At 38.9% G+C, this 21733-nt stretch overlaps 1 non-coding gene across 1 annotated transcript; it reads right to left on the reverse strand.

Moving 5' to 3' along the window:
• Positions 1 to 19512: 19512 nt before the first annotated feature.
• Positions 19513 to 19584, reverse strand: TRNAC-GCA. The gene has a single exon. It is a non-coding gene; the product is annotated as a tRNA-Cys (tRNA).
• Between the last annotated feature and the right edge of the window lie 2149 nt (positions 19585 to 21733).

Raw genomic sequence — 21733 nt, forward strand, 5'->3', positions numbered from 1 at the left:
ATCCCAGCAGCATATGCACTTAGGTATAGAGAAGACTCTAGTACCTTAACTTGAATGAAATGCTTCTCAAAATGAAGTTGCCCCATGACCCTGTGAAAACCCTTGTGATGACTTAATCTTCAGAAAAATCACTTGGTCACATGGTCTTGAGAAAACACCAACTTGCCCTTATCCCACTAGGAGTTAAAGTAGGACATTGGCAGGAGCTCCCTGTCAATGTCCTGCTTTGAGTCTTTCATGATACCACTTGCTTCAAAGTAGAAGAAGCCCTATCTTGAAGACATGCTTGGTAAATTTCCTTTATATCTTTCTTTTTTCCATGCCCAACTCCATCTTTAAGTAAAATTAAAAGATACAAAGGATGATTGTGGAATAAAGGCCTTAGAGATTCAAAGAATAACAACTGACAAATGTCTTGAAAGTTTTGTATGATGAATGACATAAGCTCCAGACATACCTCTGGAGTCCAGAAAAGTAATAGTATTTTCTTTAAATATGTTGTTGCTGTTCATGTCTGACTGCAGCAGGTCAGGATTCCCTGTCCTTCACTATTTCCCAGAGTTCACTCAAAGTCATGTTCATTGAATCAGTGATGCTATCTAACCATCTAATCCTTTGCTACTCTCTTCTCCTTTTCCACTCAGTCTTTCTCAGTATCAAAGCCTTTTCCAATGAGTCGGCTCTTTGCGTCAGGGAGCTAAAGTATTGGAGCTTCAGCATCAGTCCTTCCAATGAATATTCAAGGCTGATTTCCTATAGGATTGGCTGGTTTGATCTCCTTGTAGCCCAAGGGACTCTCAAGAGTCTTCTCCAGGACTACAATTTAAAACCAAAAATTCTTTGGCACTCAGCCTTCTCTACAGTCCAACACTCACATCCATACATAACGACTGGAAAAATCATAGCTTTGACTATACAGGCCTTAGTCGGCAAAGTGATGTCTCTGCTTTTAAAAACACTGTCTAGGTTTGTCATAGCATTCCTTCCAAGGAGCAAGTGTCTTTCAATTTCATTCCTGAGTCACCATCTGCAGTGATTTTGGAGTCCCAGAAAAAAAAAAAAAATCTGTCACTTCAGTTCAGTTCAGTTCAGTTCAGTTCAGTGACTCAGTTGTGTCTGACTCTTTGCGACCCCATGGACTGCAGCATGCCAGGCTTCCCTGTCCATCACCAAATCCAGGAGCCTACTCAAATTCATGTCTGTTGAGTTGGTGATGCCATCCAACCACCTCATCTTCTGTCGTCCCCTTCCCCTCCCACCCTCAATCTTTCCCAGCATTAGGGTCTTTTCAAATAAGTCAGTTCTTCACATCAGGTGGCCAAAGTATTGGAGTTTCAGCTTCAGCATCAGTCCTTCCAATAAATATGCAGGACTGATCTCCTTCAGGATGGACTGGTTGGATCTCCTTGCAGTCCAAGGGACTCTCAAGAGTCTTCTCCAACACCAAAGTTCAAAAGCATCAATTCTTTGGTGCTCAGCTTTCTTTATAGTCCAACTCTCACATCCATACATGACTACTGGAAAAATCGTAGCTTTGACTAGATGGACCTTTTTTGGCAAAGTAATGTCGCTGCTTTTTAACATGCTGTCTAGGTTGTTTATAACTTTTCTTCCAAGGAGCAAGTATCTTTTAATTTCATGGCTGCAGTCACCATCTGCAGTGATTTTGGAGCCCTCCCAAATAAAGTCTGTCACTGTTTTCATTGTTTCCCCATCTATTTGCCATGAAGTGATGAGACCAGATGCCATGATCTTAGTTTTCTGAATGTTGAGTTTAAGCCATCTTTTTCACTCTTCTCTTTCACTTTAGTCAAGAGGCTCTTTAGTTCTTTGCTTTCTGCTGTAGTGCGCTGTTATCTGCATATCTGAGGTTATTGATATTTTTCCTGGCAATCTTAATTTCAGCTTGTGCTTCATCCAGTCCGGCATTTCTCATGATTTGTCACTGCTTTCATTTTTTCCCCATCTATTTCCCAAGAAGTGATGGGACTGGATGCCATGATCTTCATTTTTTGAATGTTGAATTTCTCTCCTGTTTCACCTTCATTAAGAGGTTCTTAGTTCCTCTTCACTTTCTGCCATTAGAGTGCTATCATCTGCATATCTGAGGTTGATGTTTCTGGAAATCTGGATTCCAACTTGTGATTCATCCACCCCAGCATTTCACATGATGTATTCTGCATATAAGTTAAATAAGCAGAATGACATGACAATATATAGACTTGACGTACACTTTTCCAATTTTGAACCAGTCAGTTGTTCCTTATCTGGTTCTGTTTCTTCTTGACCCACATACAGGTTTCTCAGGAGACAGGTAAGGTGGTCTCATATTCTCATCTCTTTAAGAAGTTTCCACATTTGACTATGCTCCACACAAAGGCATTTGTGTAGTCAATGAAGCAGAAGTAGATGTTTTTCTGGAATACCCTTGCTTTCTCTATGATCCAATGAATGTTGGCAATTTGATCTCTGGTTCCTCTGCCTTTTCTAAATCTTTCTTCTACATTGGAAGTTCTCAGTTCACCTACTGCTGAAGCATAGCTTGAAGGATTTTGAGCATAACCTTACTAGTATGTGAAATGACCACAGTTGTACAGTAGTTTCAAAATTCTTTGGCATTGAAATGAAGACTGACCTTTTCCAGTCCTGTGGCCACTGCTGAGTTTTCCAAATTTGCTGGCATATTGAGTGCAGCACTTTCACAGCCTCATCTTTTAGCATTTTAAATAGCTCAGCTGGAATTCCATCACCTCCACTGGCTTTGTTCATAGTAATGCTTCCTAACGCCCACTGGACTTCACACTCCAAGATGTTCGTCTCTAGGTGAGTGACTACACCATCATGGTTATCTGGGTCATTAAGACCTTTCTTGTACAGTTCTTGTATCCTTGCTAACTCTTCTTAATCTTTTCTGCTTCTGTTTGGTCCTTATAATTCCTGTCCTTTATCATACCCAGAATGATTGTATGAACTGTTCCCTTGATATCTTAATTCTCTTGAAGAGATCTCTAGTTTTTCCCATTCTATTGCTTTCCTGTATTTATTCAAATTGTTTATTTAAGAAGCCTTCTTTTCTTTCGTTGCTATTCTCTGGAATTCTGCATTCAGTTTGGTATATTTTTCCCTTTCACCTTTGCCTTTCTCTTCTCTCCAAGAAGGCCTTCTTATCTCTTATTGCTATTCTTTGCAAATCTGCATTCAGTTGGCTCTATCTTTCCATTTCCTCCCTTGCCTTTCTCTTCTCTTCTTTCTCAGGTTTTACCTTCTTGTGTTTCTTCTCTTCTTTCTCAGGTTTTACCTTCTTGTGTTTCTTTTTCTTTGATATGGTTTTTGTCACTGCCTCCTGTACAGTGTTATGAACATCCATCCATAGTTCTTTATGCACTTTGTCTACCAGGTCTAATCCCTTTAATCTATTTATCACATCCACAGTATAGTCACAAGAGGTTTGATTTAGGTCATACCTGAGTGGCCTAGTGGTTTTCCCTACTTTCTTCAATTTAGCTCTGAATGTTGCAATAAGGAGCTCATGATCTGAGTCACAGTCAACTCCAGGTCTTGTTTTTGCTGACTGTATACAGCTTATCCATCTTCGACTGCAAAGAATATAATCAATATGATTTCAGTATTGAGCATCTGGTGATGTCCATGTGTAGAGTCTTGTGTAGTTGGAAAAGGGTCTTTGCTATGATCAGTGTGTTCTCTTGACAAAACTCTGTTAGCCTTTGCTGTGCTTCATTTTGTACTCCAAGGCCAAACTTGCCTGTTACTCCAGGTATCTCTTGACTTCCTACTTTTGCATTTTAATTCCCTGTAATGAAAAGGACATTTTTTAAAATTAGAGGACCATTACAATATTGTGATGGTTTGTGCCATACATCAACATTGCCCACAGGTATGCATATGCCCCCTCTCTCTTGAACCCCCCTCTCACCTCTTTTCCTATCCCACCACTCTAGGTTGTCAAACAGCATCAGCCTTGGGTTCCCTTAGTCACGCAGCAAACTCCCACTGGCTATGTATTTTATGTATGATAACGTATATGTTTCAAAGCTATTCTCTCAGAAAAAGAAAGACAGATATCATATATTAATGCATGTATATGGAATCTAGGAAGATAGTACTGATGATTCTACTTGCAGGACAGCAAAAGAAACACAAAGAACAGACTTTTGGACAGTGGGGAAGGAGAGAGAAGGATATTTTGAAAAAGTCATCTTTTTTTGGTGTTAGTTTTAGAAGGTTTTGTAGAGCTTTCATAGAACTGGTCAACTTCAGCTTCTTCAGCATCAGTGGTTGGGGCATAGACTTTGATTACTGTGATGTTGAATGGTTTGCCTTGGATACCAACCAAGATCATTCTGTCATTTTTGAGATTGTACCCAAGTACTGCATTTCAGACTATTTTGTTGACTATGAGGTCTACTCCATTTCTTCTAAGGGATTCTTGCCCACAGTAGTAGATACAAAAGTGAAAAGTGAAGTCACTCAGTCGTGTCCAACTCTTTGTGACCCCATAGACTGTAGCCTGCCAGCCTCCTCTGTCCATGGGGTTTTCCATGCAAAAATACTGGAGTAGGTTGCCATTTCCTTCTCCAGGGAGTAGATATAAAGGTCATCTGATGGCTAACAAACACATGAAAAGATGCTCAATATCACTGATTATCAGGGAAATGCAAATCAAAACCACTATGAGGTACCATTTCACGCCAATCAGAATGGCTGTGATCCAAAAGTCTACAAGCAATAAATGCTGGAGAGGGTGTGGAGAAAAGGGAGCCCTCTTACACTGTTGGTGGGAATGCAAACTAGTACAGCCACTATGGAGAACTGTGTGGAGATTCCTTAAAAAACTGGAAATAGAACTGCCTTATGACCCAGCAATCCCACTGCTGGGCATACACACTGAGGAAACCAGAATTCAAAGAGACACGTGTACCCCAATGTTCATCACAGCACTGTTTATAATAGCCAGGACATGGAAGCAACCTAGATGTCCATCAGCAGATGAATGGATAAGAAAGCTGTGGTACATATACACAATGGAGTATTACTCAGCCATTAAAAAGAATACATTTGAATCACTTCTAATGAGGTGGATGAAACTGGAGCCAATTATACAGAGTGAAGTAAGCCAGAAAGAAAAACACCAATACAGTATACTAAAGCATATATATGGAATTTAGAAAGATGGTAACAATAACCCTGTGTACGAGACAGCAAAAGAGACACTGATGTATAGAACAGTCTTTTGTACTCTGTGGGAGAGGGAGAGGGTGGGATGATTTGGGAGAATGGCATTGAAACATGTATAATATCATATATGAAATGAGTCTCCAGTCCAGGTTCGATACACGATACTGGATGCTTGGGGCTGGTGCACTGGGACAACCCAGAGGGATGGTATGGGGAAGGAGGAGGGAGGAGGGTTCAGGATGGGGAACACATGTATACCTGTGGCAGATTCATGTTGATATATGGCAAAACCAATACAATATTTTAAAGTTAAAAAATAAAATAAAATACATAAAAAATAGAAAATAAAGGTCATCTGAATTAAATTCACCCATTCCCATACATTTTAGTTCACTGATTCTTAAGATGTCAGTGTTCACTCTTGCCATCTCCTGCTTCACCACCTCTAATTTACCTTGAAGCATGGGTCTAACATTCCAGGCTCCTATGCAATATTGTTTTTACAGTGTCACACTTTACTTTCACCACCAGACACATCCACAACTGAGGATCATTTCCACTTTGGCCCAGTTGCTTTATTCTTTCTGGAGCTATTAGTAATTGTCCTCCACTCTTCCCTAGTAGTGTATTGGAAACCTTCTGACCTGGGGGGCTCATCTTTTGGTGTCATATCTTTTTGCCTTGTCATACTGTTCATGGGGTTCTTGTGGCAAGAATACTGGAGTGGTTTACTATTCTCTCCTCCAATGGACTATGTTTTGTCAGAACTCTTCACTATGACCCATCCTTCTTAGGTGGCCCTGCACAGCATGGCTCATAGTTTCATTGAGTTATGCAAGCTCTTTTGCCCCAACAAGACTGTGATGCTTGCTGGAGTTATTTAAACATACATTTTATAAAACAGAGACTCTTAAAAGGTCTCATGCCTGAGTTGCCTCAGGTTATGGTGATATAAAGTGGAGGATCTGGTAGTGTATTCCCAGTTTATATAATTCTTGGTTCAGGGATCCTTCACCTCATCACAACTGCTGTAATCTGAAGGGTGAGAGGAATGTGGACCCCCAAAATGCCATCAAAGTTTACTGCTTGAACATTCCTTCTGTCATATATTAAGGCTAAACCAGATAGACTCCAGAAAGTGTGAGATAGATAAGACATCTTGGGGAGTTAAAAGTAAATTTTAACTGCCCTTTAGAAAGTTAGAGAAAGAGAACCTACCATGGGCAGTAAAAATGTAATAAAATGTTCCTCACTGGCTAAGGAAGATGATCAAGAAATTCAGCTCTGACCAGACCACAGGCAATTGCAACCATTCTTCAAAGGATCTGTCTTCCCAAAATAAATGTCTGCTCCACTGAGTTAAAATTAGACACACATCAATTCTGGCTGTTGACACAGAAGCCTCTGGAAAGCAAGGTAGAATCCAGAATTCTCTACATAAATGACCAGCTCTGTAGACATCTCTCAAGACACTCAGAGCTAAAGGAATAAAGTATCTTGCTACTTCCTAATCACCAGTATCCTCTGTTCCTGCTCCAGAATCAGCTATGTCTCAGTGAGAATGAAGGCATGAACAAAAACTACCTCCCTCTTTGTGGTTAGGGTTCCAAAACAGAATGGCACAAATATGAGATGATTTTATTTTTTATAATGTTGTTTCTTGGAATCTGCGGTCTTGCCTCAACACTTTAATATTCATTATATAATTTATCCTTTCTTTCCATAAATATTTATGGATCCTCTCCTACTTCTTTAAGTGTCAGGTCATAAATCAGGGCCCATGCCCAGAGTAACCCCATGACTAAGATGTCAAAAGTATTATTGGCATCCCTTTAATGAATAAGGAAATGGACACTCAGAAAAGTTAAGTGACTTTTCAACATGAGTGTTAGAGCAGAAAAAAAGCCCAACTTCCTCAGTCTTTCAGAGATGTGACTTCCTTATTATCCACATTCCTTCAAAACAGAGAAACTTCATGGCAGCTGTCAGTACTGCCTTATAAATGCCATTATAATTTTCCCTCATATATATTAAGATACATGAATACACACTGGAAGGAAATTTATTTTTGGATTTAATTTTTTGTAGAAATTATTTTTATGTAATAGTGAAAGAAAGAAGTATAATTTAAACAGAATTTCGTTGCAAACTTTTTTTTTCTTGCATGAGCCATTTGAATGTGAGAAAAATTACCTGCTGAGATTGGTCAGCTTTGTGTTTTCTCACCAAGATTCCTGCCTTCATCGTTCCAGGCATTCATTCTTGCAACTAATATTCCTAGAAAAGCTTTCTATTTAACTCACTTGCCCGATGGACTTAATTTCATTCTATAGAATAAAGTCTTTCTATAGGATAGGGCAAACTCCTTTAGGACCATCTAATATTCTTATTAATTCAATTCATTAAACATTAATTGAGAATTTAGGCTTGGAATACAACAGTGTAAAATCTTGAGTCCTTGCACCCAAGCAACTCCTGATTCAGTAATGAAGGAGATTATCAAACAAATAATTACAATGCCTGAAGAAATTATTTAGTAGGACCCAACAGTAGGCAGAGAGATAGTTTTTCAGAAGCGATTAACTCAGTTTGAAGATGTATGGTTAAGAAAAGTCTCCTGGAAGAGGAGATGCTTGAACTTTTCTCTAACAAGAGCCTTCTCACTATTCTCTGTGCCAACTATGTATCTTTTTTGCTTCTTACTTTTGCTTAGAATTATTTAAAAAATTTATTTACTGTGTCTCTTATGCATTTGCTCATGACATTTAGAAGACTTTAAACATGTACAAGATATTGATTTCCAACATCACTGTTTCCATTTTCCTAGCTGATGTAAACATCAGGCAGGTTCTGGGTCTCCTGAACAATATATCTCTTACCTGATAAGACACTATATACTTTTCATAATTCATCAGATTTCCCTCTGCAAAGGATACTAAGTTATATTTTAGAATCAGATTTGTTAGCAAATTCATAAGTAGTACTTTTGGAATATTTGGCTCCATCTACCTTCTTCTTTTTCTCTTTTTCTTTCTTTCTTTTTGCCATTTTGCTCTATTTTGCATATCCTTGTAAGCCACCTTAAGACCCTTCTAGATTGAATGATTCTCCCTAAATAAATAAAGATAATATTGGCACTGCTTTTGTATTATAAAGTGTGTAGCACAGGGCCAACATGGGGCTAGGGTCACATTACAACTTTCAGAGATGAATTTTCTGGTAAGTATTTGAGTGTTTTTTGGTCTATGTATGGTTGGAGAGGTAAGCAGTCACCTAAAGGAACACAGGAACAAAGCTCTTCTACTGCTTCATGATCATAAGAAATTGAAACAAAACCAAGATGTGAATTTTATAGACCAATTCTTGAGTCTCCAAATCTAAGCAAGATGATTTCAGGTCTTGAAATGCTCATCTACTACTTCTCATTGTAGTTGGGAAAAGCTAATCTTATTTTTGTTCCTGATTTGCTGTGATATATTCCTTTCTTTAAACGTTATTATTTTACTAAACTCTGAACTCTGTTTTGCTTTAGGGAAGGCCATAGAGATATAGATTTTTATGTCAAAAAAATTTGTGAGATCAATATTTGTTCCTTGCTGAGGACCTGTGGAAGATATGTAGAGTAGGCTAATTGAAATAAGCCTTCAATGATCAACATGCAGAAAACCCCAATAAACCATTGACCAGCTCCAGGAAGCTGGCTTCAGCCCAGGTCTTAATGATCTTCTCTGAAGAATGCATACAAGCCAATTAAAACTTTTAGCCTGGCCCACAAACAAAGTGATAATGCTGACCCTACCCATGTTTCTACCCTCTGATTTTTAGACCAGCCAGCAAGTTGTTGATCCAGCATCCAGCTATTTTTTGCCTGTAGCCTACAGTGCAACACATTTATCTTCTGTGCCAGCTATTTCTTGTCTGTATGAGAGAAAGAGGGGTTTCTCTGATAAGCTCAGAGATGAAGAATCTGCCTGCAATGCAAGAGACACAGGAGACCCAGATTCGATCCCTGGGTCAGGAAGAAGGTAAGAAGCCCTGCAGGAAGAAATGGTAATCCACTCCAGTATCCTTGCCAGGAAAATCCCATGGACAGAGGAACCTGGCAGGCTATAGTCCATGAGATTGCCAAGAGCTGGACACGACTGGAGCAACTAAGCACATAAGGGAGAAAAGTAATAGCAGAGATTGGAGGGTCCATTGGAAGAGTTACCTTTTTGTTCCCCTTTCTTCTGTAGACTTTCTCCTTTAATAATCTGTTGTGATGGTATGAGATTTTATTGTAAAATACTGATTCTTTGGATTCAAGTGTTTCCATATTTCTATGTCTCTATAAGTCAGTATGAACGAGTCTTCCTCATCCTGACAGCTTCCCTTCCTAAAACCGAAGGATAATTGCCTTGCTATTAAGGATAATAGGAAAAAAGAAAAAGAGACAGAAAGGAGAGAGAGAGCCAGTCTAATCCCAGGACAGTAAACCCATATACAGATGTACATCCCACCTTTGTGCCCCCAGAATGACCAAAAAAACCTCAAACCATGCTGATTTAAAGCAATCAACTTACTTTAAAAAGTAGAGATTCATCAAAAGAGATACAAACATTTCTTGGGGAAAATATCTTCATCTCTGGTGGCTCCAATGGTAAAGAAGCTTTTGCAAAGCAAAGGAAACTGTAAAAAGGTGAAAACACAACCCTCAGAATGGGAGAAAACAATAGCAAATGAAACAACTGGTAAGGAATAATCTCCAAAATATACAAGCAGCTCATGCAAGTCAATACCAACAAACAAACAACCCAATCAAAAAGTGGGCAAAAGACCTGAACAGACATTCCTCCAAAGAAGACATACAGATGGCTAATAAACACATGAAAAGATGTCCAAATCAAATGCAAATCAAAACTACAGTGAGATATCATCTCACACCAGCCAGACTCATCTCAAAATCTACAAACAATAAATGCTGGAGAAAAGGGAATCTCTTGCACTGTTAGTGGGGATGAAAATTGATACAGCCATTATGAAAAACAGTATCATAATTCCTTAAAAAACTAGGAATAAAACTACGATATGACCTAGCAATCCCATTATTACTGGGCATATACCCTAAGAAAGTTATAATTGAAAGACAAATGTACCCCAATGTTTATTGCAGCACTATTTACAATAGCTGGGACATGAAAGCAACCTAGGTGTCCATCAACAGATAAATGGATAAAGAAGCTTTTTATCCATTTACTCAGCCATAAAGAGGAAACAATTTGAGTCAGTTTTAGTGAGGTGGATAATGATCCTAGAGCCCGTTATACAGAGTGAAGTTAAGTCAAAAAGAGAAAAACAAATATCATATATTAAAGCACATACATGGAGTCTAGAAAAATGCTATTGATGAACCTATGTAGGGAAGAAATGGAGACTGAGATACAGAGAATGGAATTGTGGACACAGTGGGGGAAGGAGAGAGTCCGACAAATAGAGAAAATAGCATATACACTACTGTGTGTAAAATAGATAACTGGTGAGAAGTTGATATATAACACAGGGAACCCAGCTGTGCTCTCTGATGACCTAGGGGGTGAGATAGGGGAGGGAAGGGAGGCTAAAGAGGGAAGTGATATGTGTGTGTGTGTGTGTGTGTGTGTGTGTGTGTTTAAAATTATAGCTGATTTGCATGGAGGAGCCTGGTAGGCTGCAGTCCACGGGGTCGCTAAGAGTCGGACACGACTGAGCGACTTCACTTTCACTTTTCACTTTCATGCATTGGAGAAGGAAATGGCAGCCCACTCCAGTGTTCTTGCCTGGAGAATCCCAGGGCCGGGGGAGCCTGGTGGGCTGCCGTCTCTGGGGTCGCACAGAGTCGGACACGACTGAAGCGACTTAGCAGCAGCACAGCATAAACCAACACAACATTGTAAAGCAATTTTCCCCCAATTAAAAATAAATTTTTAAAAAGTTCAACAGCTTAAAATAATTTTGTAAGTATAAATATGTCTGTATTTATACACACACGTATATATTTGTTGTTGCTGTTCAATTGCTAAATTGTGTCAAACTCTTTTGGAACCCCTTGGACTGTAGCCCACCAGGTTTCTCTGTGGAGAAGGCAATGGCACCCCACTCCAGTACTCTTGCCTGGAAAATCCCATGGACGGAGGAGCCTGGTAGGCTGCAGTCCATGGGGTCGCGAAGAGTTGTACACGACTGCGCGATTTCACTTTCAGTTTTCACTTAGACGCTTTGGAGAAGGAAATGGCAACCCCACTCCAGTGTTCTTGCCTGGAGAATCCCAGGGATGGGGGGGCCTGGCAGGCTGCCGTCTATGGGGTCGCACAGAGTCAGACACGACTGAAGCGACTTAGCAGCAGCAGACAAGAATAATGGAGTGTATTACCATTTTCTTCTCCAGGGGATCTTTCTGAACCAGGGATCGAATCCACATTTTCTGCATTACAGGTAGATTCTTTACCATTCAGTCACCTGGTAAGCCCACCATATATATATATATATTTAAATATATATACTTAAAGGTGTATATATATATATATATATATATATATATATAGTCAGTTCAGTCACTCAGTCATGTTTGACTCTTTGAGACCCCATGGACTGTAGCAGGCCAGGCTTCCCTGTCCATCAGCAACTCCCAGAGCCTACTCAAACTAATGTCTGTTGAGTCAGTGATGCCATCCAACCATCTCATCCTCTGTCGTCCCCTTCTCCTCCCATCTTCAATTTTTTGCATCATCAGAGACTTTTCAAATAAATCAGTTTGTATCAGGTAACCAAAGTATTGGAGTTTCAGCTTCAGCATCAGTCTTTCCAATGAATATTCAGGACTGATTTCCTTTAGGATTGACTGGTTGGATCTCCTTGCTGTCCAAGGGACTCTCAAGAGTCTTCTCCAACACCACAGTTCAAAAGCATCAGTACTTGAGGGCTCAGCTTTCTTTATAGTCCAACTCTCACATCCATACATGACTACTGGAAAAACCATAGCTTTGACTAGATGGACCTTTGTTAGCAAAGTAATGTCTCTGCTTTTTAATATACCATCTAGGTTGGTCATAACTTTTTTTCCAAGGAGCAAGCGTCTTTTAATTTCATGGCTGCAATCACCATCTGCAGTGATTTTGGAGCCCAAGAAAATAAAGTCTGTCACTGTTTCCATTGTTTCGCTATATATTTGCCATGAAGTAATGGGACCAGATGCCATGATCTCAGTTTTCTGAATGTTGAGTTTTAAGCCATCTTTTTCACTCTCCTCTTTCCCGTTCATCAAAAGGCTCATATATATAACCTCAGGTTAACCATAAACCAAAATCTATAACAGATAACACACAGAGAAAAAAAGAAATTAATCCAAACTTAACACTCAAGATACTCATCAAAGTGCAAGGATTGGACAACAAAGGAAGAAATAAGAAACAAGAAAAAACTGGAAAAACAACTCCAAAACATGAGTGAAATGCTCCAGTCAAGATACATAAAGTGTCTGAATGGATATATGCTACCCACAATAGACTCTCTTCAGATCTAAAGACACAAAGTGAAAGTGAGGGAGTGAAAGTGAGGGAATAGAAAAAGATATTCTATGAAATAGAAATAAAAAGAAAGCCAGGGAAGCAATACTTATATAGGACAAAATAGGGTTTAATATAAAGATTATAACAAGAGATAAAGATGGATATTACATAATAATAAAGGGATCAATCCAAGATGATATAACAATTATGTGTGTGTGTGTGTGTGTGTATATATACATATACATATATATATCCACTATAATTTCACCTAAATACACGAAGCAAATATTAATAGACATAAAGGGAGAAACTGACAATAATATGATAAGACTTTAACACCCCTCCATATTAATGGATATATCATCCAGACAGAAAATCAAAAAGGAAACACTAATATTAAAAACATTTGACCAGACAGAATATATATATATATATATATATATATAGAGAGAGAGAGAGAGAGAGAGAGAGAGAGAGAGAACATTCTATGCAAAAGCACGGATTATACATTTCTTTCAAATGTACATGGAACATTCTCCAGGGTTAACCACATATTAACCACAAAAATGGCCACATATTAGGCCATTCTCCAGGGTTAACCACATACCAGTACATTCATGGTAATTGAAATCATATCAAGTATCTTCTCCAACCATAATATCATGAGACTAGAAATCAACTACAAGAAAAAAAGTTGCAAAAAGCACAAACATGTAGAAATAAACAATATGCTACTAAACAACCAGTGAATCATTTAAGAAATTAAAGAAAGTTTAAAAAGTGCCTGGAGACAAATGACAACTCAACAGTCCAAAATCTATTGGATGTAGCAAAAGCAGTTCTAAGAAGAAAGTTGATAATGATATAAGCATACCTCAGGAAATAAGAAAAACATCAAATAAACAACCTAATCTTACACCTAAAGGAATAAGAAAAAGGACAAACAAAACCCGCAGTTAGTAAAAGGAAAGAACCAATAAAAATCAGAGAAGAAATTAATGAAATAGAGACTAAAAAAATAGAAAGAATGAGTTACACTAAGAGCTGGGTTTTTGAAAAGATAAATAAAATTGATAAATGTCTAGTCAGACACATCAAGAAAAAAGAGAAGGCTATCAATAAAACCTCAGATATGCAGATGACACCACCCTTATGGCAGAAAGTGAAGAGGAACTCAAAAGCCTCTTGATGAAAATGGAAGTGGAGAGTGAAAAAGTTGGCTTAAAGCTCAACATTCAGAAAACGAAGATCATGGCATCTGGTCCCATCACTTCATGGGAAATAGATGGGGAAACAGTGGAAACAGTGGCAGACTTTATTTTTCTGGGCTCCAAAATCACTGCAGATGGTGACTGCAGCCATGAAATTAAAAGATGCTACTCCTTGGAAGGAAAGTTATGACCAACCTAGATAGCATATTCAAAAGCAGAGACATTACTTTGCCAGCAAAGGTTCGTCTAGTCAAGGCTATGGTTTTTCCTGTGGTCATGTATGGATGTGAGAGTTGGACTGTGAAGAAAGCTGAGCGCCGAAGAATTGATGCTTTTGAACTGTGGTGTTGGAGAAGACTCTTGAGAGTCCCTTGGACTGCAAGGAGATCCAACTAGTCCATTCTGAAGGAGATCAGCCCTGGGATTTCTTTGGAAGGAATGATGCTAAAGCTGAAACTCCAGTACTTTGGCCACCTCATGCGAAGAGTTGACTCATTGGGAAAGACTCTGATGCTGGGAGGGATTGAGGGCAAGAGGAGAAGGGGACGACAGAGGATGAGATGGCTGGATGGCATCATTGACTCGATGGACGTGAGTCTCAGTGATCTCTGGGAGTTGGTAATGGACAGGGAGGCCTGGCGTGCTGCGATTCATGGGGTCACAAAGAGTCGGACACGACTGAGCGACTGATCTGATTTGATCTAATCAATAAAACCAGAGATGGAAAAGAAATGAATATCACAGAATAAGGTAAAATCATAAGAGATTACTAGAAACAGCTATAGTCAAAAAAATGGGCAACCTAGAAGAAATGGGTAAATTCCTAGAAATATACCATCTCTCAAGATTGAGTCAGGATGAAATAGAAAATCTAAACAGACCAATTAGTAGTCATGAAATTGAATTAGTAATAAAAAAAAATTTCGTCAAATCCAGGACCGGATGGCTTTACAGGTGAATTGTATCAAACATTTAGAGAAGAGTTAACACCTATCCTTTTTAAACTATTCCAACAAATTGCAAAAGAAGGAGCCCTTCCAAACTTATTCTACCAGACCAAACTAGAGAAACACACTACAAAAAAATTGCTCTATAATATCACTAGTGAACATAGATGCAAAAATCCTCAACAAAGAATTAGCCATTGAAGGATAATACATTAAAAGTTTTATACACCATGATCAAGTGAAATTTACCCTAGGAGTGCATAGATGATTTAATATTTATAAATCAATATGATATACCACATTAACAAATTGAGAAATAAAAATCATATAATCATCTCAATAGATGTAGAAAATGTTTTGATGAAATTCAACATCCAAAATTTCTCAAGAAATTTTGGGCATAGAGGGAACATAACTAAACATAATGAAAGCCATATAGGACAAGCCCACAGTTAACATCAATGGCTGACAGCATTTCCTCTAAGATCAGAAGTAAGACCAGATGCCCATTCTCACCATTTTTATTTAATATACTACTGGAAGTCCTAGTCACAGCAGTTACATAAGAGAAAGAAATAAAAATCTAAGTAGTAAAACTATGACTGTTTTCAGATGACATACTTCATATACAAAATTCTAAAAATGCCACCAAAAAACTATTAGAATTCATCAATGAATTTACAAGTACACAACAAATATATAGAAATCTGTTACATTTCTATATGCTAACAGCAAACTATAAAAAGAAATTAAGAAAACAATCCTATTTACAATTGCATCATTAAGAATAAAATACTTAAAAATAAATTTAAGGAAGCAAAAGACCTGTATTAATAAAACTATAACCACTGATGAAAGAAAGAAATTGAAGATGACAAGAACAAATAGAAAGATATACTATGCTCCTGGCCTGAAATAACTGAAATTGTTAAAATTAACATACTACTAAAGACCATCTGCAAATTCAGTGCAATTCCCCTTCCAAATAGCAATGACATTTTCCACAGAACTAGAAAAATAATTCTAAAATTTTATGAAAACTCAAAGACACCATATCGCCAAAACCATCTTGAGAAATAAGAATAAAGTTGGAATAGGACACTCCCTAATTTAAAGCTATACTAAAAGCTACAGTAATTGAAACAATATGGTACTGCCCCCCACCAAAAAAAAAAAAAAAAAAAAAGGCACACAGATCAAAGGAACTCAAGAATCAGCCCAGAAATGAACCCACACTTATACAGGCAATTAACCTACAACAAAAGAGGTAAGAATAGAGAATGGGAAAAAGACAATCTCTTCAATAAACAGTGTTGAGAAAATTGAACAGCTACACTTGCAAAAAGAGCTATACTTGCAAAAGAATCAAAGTGGACTAGTTTCTCAAACTATATACTAAAACTCAAAATGGATTAAAAACTCAAATGCAAGCCCTGAAACCATAAAGCTCCAGCAAGTACAGAAACCATGCTCAAGTATGACAGGTTAAAAGTGCCAATACTCAGGCACTAAAGTAAGCTGTCATCTACCCATCTAACACCTTATTTTTAAAAATCTAACAATGAAATCACACCTTGAAGAGGTATCTGCATTCTCATGTTTACTGAAGTATTACTCCTGATAGGAAAGGCGTGGATATTCTGCTCCCTGTTCTTTCCTGTCACTCTTAGGGACACAATATCTATTTTCCTGCTACTTCTACATTACCTGACATTTCTCCCCAGGAGCCAAGCCTTTTCCTACACATACTCAACTATGATGTCCTGCCTGAGCACTTTTCTCTATATCTCACCAGCATTTTTGAACTTGATTTTGTTGCAAAGAAACATAGGAAAACAATAGAATGGGAAAGACTAGAGATCTGTTCAAGAACATTAGAGATACCAAGGGAACATTTCATACAAAGATGGGCACAATAAAGGACAAAAATGGTGTGGACCTAAAGAAGCAGAAGATATTAAGAAGAGGTGGCAAGAATACACAGAAGAACTATACAAAAAAGATTCTCATGACCCAGATAATCACAATGGTGTGATCACTCACCTAGAGTCAGACATCCTGGAATGCCAAGTCAAGTAGGCCTTAGGAAGCATCACTACAAACAAAGCTAGTGGAGGTGATAGAATTCCCATTGAGCTATTTCAAATCCTAAAAGGTGATGCTGAGAAAGTGCTGCACTCAGTATGCCAGCAAATTTGGAAAACTCAGCAGTGGCCACAGGTCTGGGAAAGGTCAGTTTTCATTCCAATCCCAAAGAAAGGCAATGCCAAAGAAAGCTCAAACTACTGCATAATTGCATTCATCTCACAGGCTAGCAAAGTAATGCTCAAAATTCTCTAAGCCAGGCTTTAAGAGTACGTGAACTGTGAACTTTCTGATGTTCAAGCTGGAGTTACAAAAGGCAGAGGAACCAGAGATCAAATTACCAACATCCGTTGGATCATTAAAAAAGAGAGAGTTCAAGAAAAAGCAACTACTTTTGCTTTATTGACTATGCCAAAGCCTTCAAAAAACTGGAAAATTTTTAAAGAGATGGGACTATCAGACCACCTGACCTGCCTCCTGAGAAATCTGTAGGCAGGTCAAGGAGCAACAGTTAGAACTGGACATGGAACAACAGATTAATTCCAAATCGGGAAAGGAGTACATCAAGGCTGTATATTGTCACCCTGCTTATTTAACTTATATGCAGAGTACATCATGTGAAATGCCAGGCTGGATGAAGCACAAGCTGGAATCAAGATTGCCAGGATAAATATCCATAACCTCAGATGTGCAGATGACACCACCCTTATGGCAGAAAGCAAAGAAGAACTAAAGAGCCTCTTGATGAAAGTGAAAGAGGAGAGTGAAAAAGTTGGCTTAAAACTCAACATTCAGAAATCTAAGATCATGGCATCTGGTCCCATCATTTCATGGCAAATAGATGGGAAAACAATGGAAACAGTGAGAGACTTTATTTTTTGGGCTCCAAAATCACTGCAGATGGTGATTGCAGCCATGAAATTTAAAGATGCTTGCTTCTTGGAAGAAAAGTTATGACTAACCTAGATAGCATATTAAAAAGCAGAGACATTACTTTGCCAACAAAGATCCATCTAGTCAAAGCTATGGTTTTTCCAGTAGTCATATATGGATGTGAGAGTTGGACTATAAAGAAAGCTGAGCCCTCAAGTACTCATGCTTTTGAACTGTGGTGTTGGAGAAGACTCTTGAGAGTCCCTTGGACAGCAAGGAGATCCAACCAGTCCATCCTAAAGGAGATCAGTCCTGGGTGTTCATTGGAAGGACTGATATTGAAGCTGAAACTCCAATCCTTTGGCCATCTGATACAAAGAACTGACTTATTTGAAAAGACCGAGATGCTGGGAAAGATTGAAGGTGGGAGAAGAAGGAGATGACAGAGGATGAGATGACTGGATGGCATCACCGACTCAGTAGACATTAGTTTGAGAGGCTCCAGGAGTTGGTGATGGACAGGGAAGCCTGGTGTGCTACAGTCCATGGAGTGGCAAAGAGTTGGACATGACTGAGTGACTGAACAGAACTAAACTTAGACTAACGTCACCATTAATTCAATAATTCATCACAGTAATCCAGTCTCAACAATTCAAATCCTAAACCACAAGAATACTTTGAGAAGAAAAAGAAAGAATTAGAAGGTCAACACTGTAACAACTTTAATTTGTAATGTGATAATAAGAAATAGAACATGGGGTAGACTGCTATTTGCCATTCTGTTTTGCAGGCCATACTTGCTGCAGGGAGTGAACCCTGTTTTATATTAATAATTGGAATGTGCTGCTATTCAATGTGGTATATGACGTATTATGATGCCATAATACATCACATGGCAAGTTGTTGACATGCCCTTCCCTCAGGTTTCTCTGGACTGAAAGGAGTCCATTTATTATTATTGATACTGTTTCTCTCTCTGCCTTTGCTTTCAACAGTTTCACTGACATTCGTTAAAAGGTTCCCTGGCCTGGCAGAGTAGGCAGACAACCTGGTCACACAGAGGGCTGTGGGCAGGGCCCAGTCTCTCTGACAGCACAAAAGCAGGAGTTCAGATGAGAAAACATCAAAAAACAATGTTTTAATTCATAAAGACATGGGGATCCTTTGTTGATTGGGCAGCTCCCGGATGAAAGACTGAGAAGTCACTTGAGAACCAACCAGGATTGGTGGCACAAGGAGTTCTCAGCTCAGAACAGAATGCTCATGAGGCAGTTTTCAATTTAACTAGGAGGCAAAAGAAGCACTTCAAGCTCAGATGAGCAGAGGCGAGGATATGGTCCTGTGCTTCAGGCAAGTGGAAGAGGGAGAGTAAGACCCTAGAAACCAGAGGAGAGAAGTTTCCTTACAGGACAAAGGAAGAAGACAAAATGAGACCAAACACTTGGAAAACAGGCCAGAATGTATAATCAGTATTGTTCTTCACAGGAGACACCTCAAGGTCTTAAAGTAGTGGAGGTAACATTTGTATTATATTATTATATACATTATATTAATATTCGTTCAGTCGTGTTCAACTCTTTGTGACCCCATGGACAGTAGCCTACCAGGCTCCGCCATCCATGGGATTTTCCAGGCAAGAATACTGGAGTGGGCTGCCATTTCCTTCTCTAGGGGAACTTCCCAACCCAGGGATCGAACCTGGGTCTCCTGCATTGCAGACAGACGCTTTACCATCTGAGCCACCAGGGAAGCCTTAATATTAATATAATTATATATTATATTAGTATTTTATATGAAGACCTACATGATCTTTTAGAACTAACACCCAAAAAAGATGTCCTTTTCATTATAGGGGACTGGAATGCAAAAGTAGGAAGTCAAGAAACACCTAGAGTAACAGGCAAATTTGGCCTTGGAATATGGAATGAAGCAGGGCAAAGGCTAATAGAGTTTTGCCAAGAAAATGCACTGGTCATAACAAACACCCTCTTCCAACAACACAAGAGAAGACTCTATACATGGACATCACCAGATGGTCAACACCAAAATCAGATTGATTATATTCTTTGCAGCCAAAGATGGAGAAGCTCTATACAGTCAGCAAAAACAAGACCAGGAGCTGACTGTGGCTCAGACCATGAACTCCTTATTGCCAAAATCAGACTGAAATTGAAGAAAGTAGGGAAAACCACTAGACCATTCAGGTATGACCTAAATCAAATCCCTTATGATTATACAGTGGAAGTGAGAAATAGATTTAAGGGCCTAGACCTGATAGATAGAGTGCCTGATGAACTATGGAATGAGGTTCATGACATTGTACAGGAGACAGGGATCAAGACCATCCCCATGGAAAAGAAATACAAAAAAGCAAAATGGCTGTCTGGGGAGGCCTTACAAATAGCTGTGAAAAGAAGAGAAGCAAAAAGCAAAGGAGAAAAGGAAAGATATAAACATCTGAATGCGGAGTTCCAAAGAAAAGCAAGAAGAGATAAGAATGCCTTCTTCAGCGATCAATGCAAAGAAATAGAGGAAAACAACAGAATGGGAAAGACTAGAGATCTCTTCAAGAAAATCAGAGATACCAAAGGAACATTTCATGCAAAGATGAGCTCGATAAAGGACAGAAATGGTATGGACCTAACAGAAGCAGAAGATATTAAGAAGAGATGGCAAGAATACACAGAAGAACTGTACAAAAAAGATCTTCATGACCCAGATAATCACGATGGTGTGATCACTGACCTAGAGCCAGACATCCTGGAATGTGAAGTCAAGTGGGCCTTAGAAAGCATCACTATGAACAAAGCTAGCGGAGGTGATAGAATTCCAGTTGAGGTATTCCAAATCTTGAAAGATGATGCTGTGAAAGTGCTTCACTCAATATGCCAGCAAATTTGGAAAACTCAGCAGTGGCCACAGGACTGGAAAAGGTCAGTTTTCATTCCAATCCCAAAGAAAGGCAATGCCAAAGAATGCTCAAACTACCACACAATTGCACTCATCTCACATGCTAGTCAAGTAATGCTCAAAATTCTCCAAGCCAGGCTTCAGCAATATGTGAACCATGAACTTCCTGATGTTCAAGCTGGTTTTAGAAAAGGCAGAGGAACCAGAGATCAAATTGCCAACATCTGCTGGATCATGGAAAAAGCAAGAGAGTTCCAGAAAAACATCTATTTCTGCTTATTGACTATACCAAAGCCTTTGACTGTGTGGGTCACAATAAACTGTGGAAAATTCTGAAAGAGATGGGAATACCAGACCACCTGATCTGCCTCTTGAGAAATTTGTATGCAGATCAGGAAGCAACAGTTAGAACTGGACATGGAACAACAGACTGGTTCCAAATAGGAAAAGGAGTACTTCAAGGCTGTATATTGTCACCCTGTTTATTTAACTTATATGCAGAGTACATCATGAGAAACGCTGGGCTGGAAGAAACACAAGCTGTAATCCAGATTGCCGGGAGAAATATCAATAACCTCAGATATGCAGATGGCACCATCCTTATGGCAGAAAGTGAAGAGGAACTCAAAAGCCTCTTGATGAAAGTGAAAGTGGAGAGTGAAAAAGTTGGCTTAAAGCTCAACATTCAGAAAACCAAGATCATGGCATCTGGTCCCATCACTTCATGGGAAATAGATGGGGAAACAGTGGAAATAGTGTCAGACTTTGTTTTTCTGGGCTCCAAAATCACTGCAGATGGTGACTGCAGCCATGAAATTAAAAGATGCTTACTCCTTGGAAGGAAAGTTATGACCAACCTAGATAGCATATTCAAAAGCAGAGACATTACTTTGCCAGCAAAGGTTCGTCTAGTCAAGGCTATGGTTTTTCCTGTGGTCACGTATGGATGTGAGAGTTGGACTGTGAAGAAGGCTGAGCGCCAAAGAAT

Source organism: Bubalus bubalis, chromosome 22, assembly GCF_019923935.1.
Source record: "Bubalus bubalis isolate 160015118507 breed Murrah chromosome 22, NDDB_SH_1, whole genome shotgun sequence".
Taxonomy (NCBI): Eukaryota; Metazoa; Chordata; class Mammalia; order Artiodactyla; family Bovidae; genus Bubalus; species Bubalus bubalis.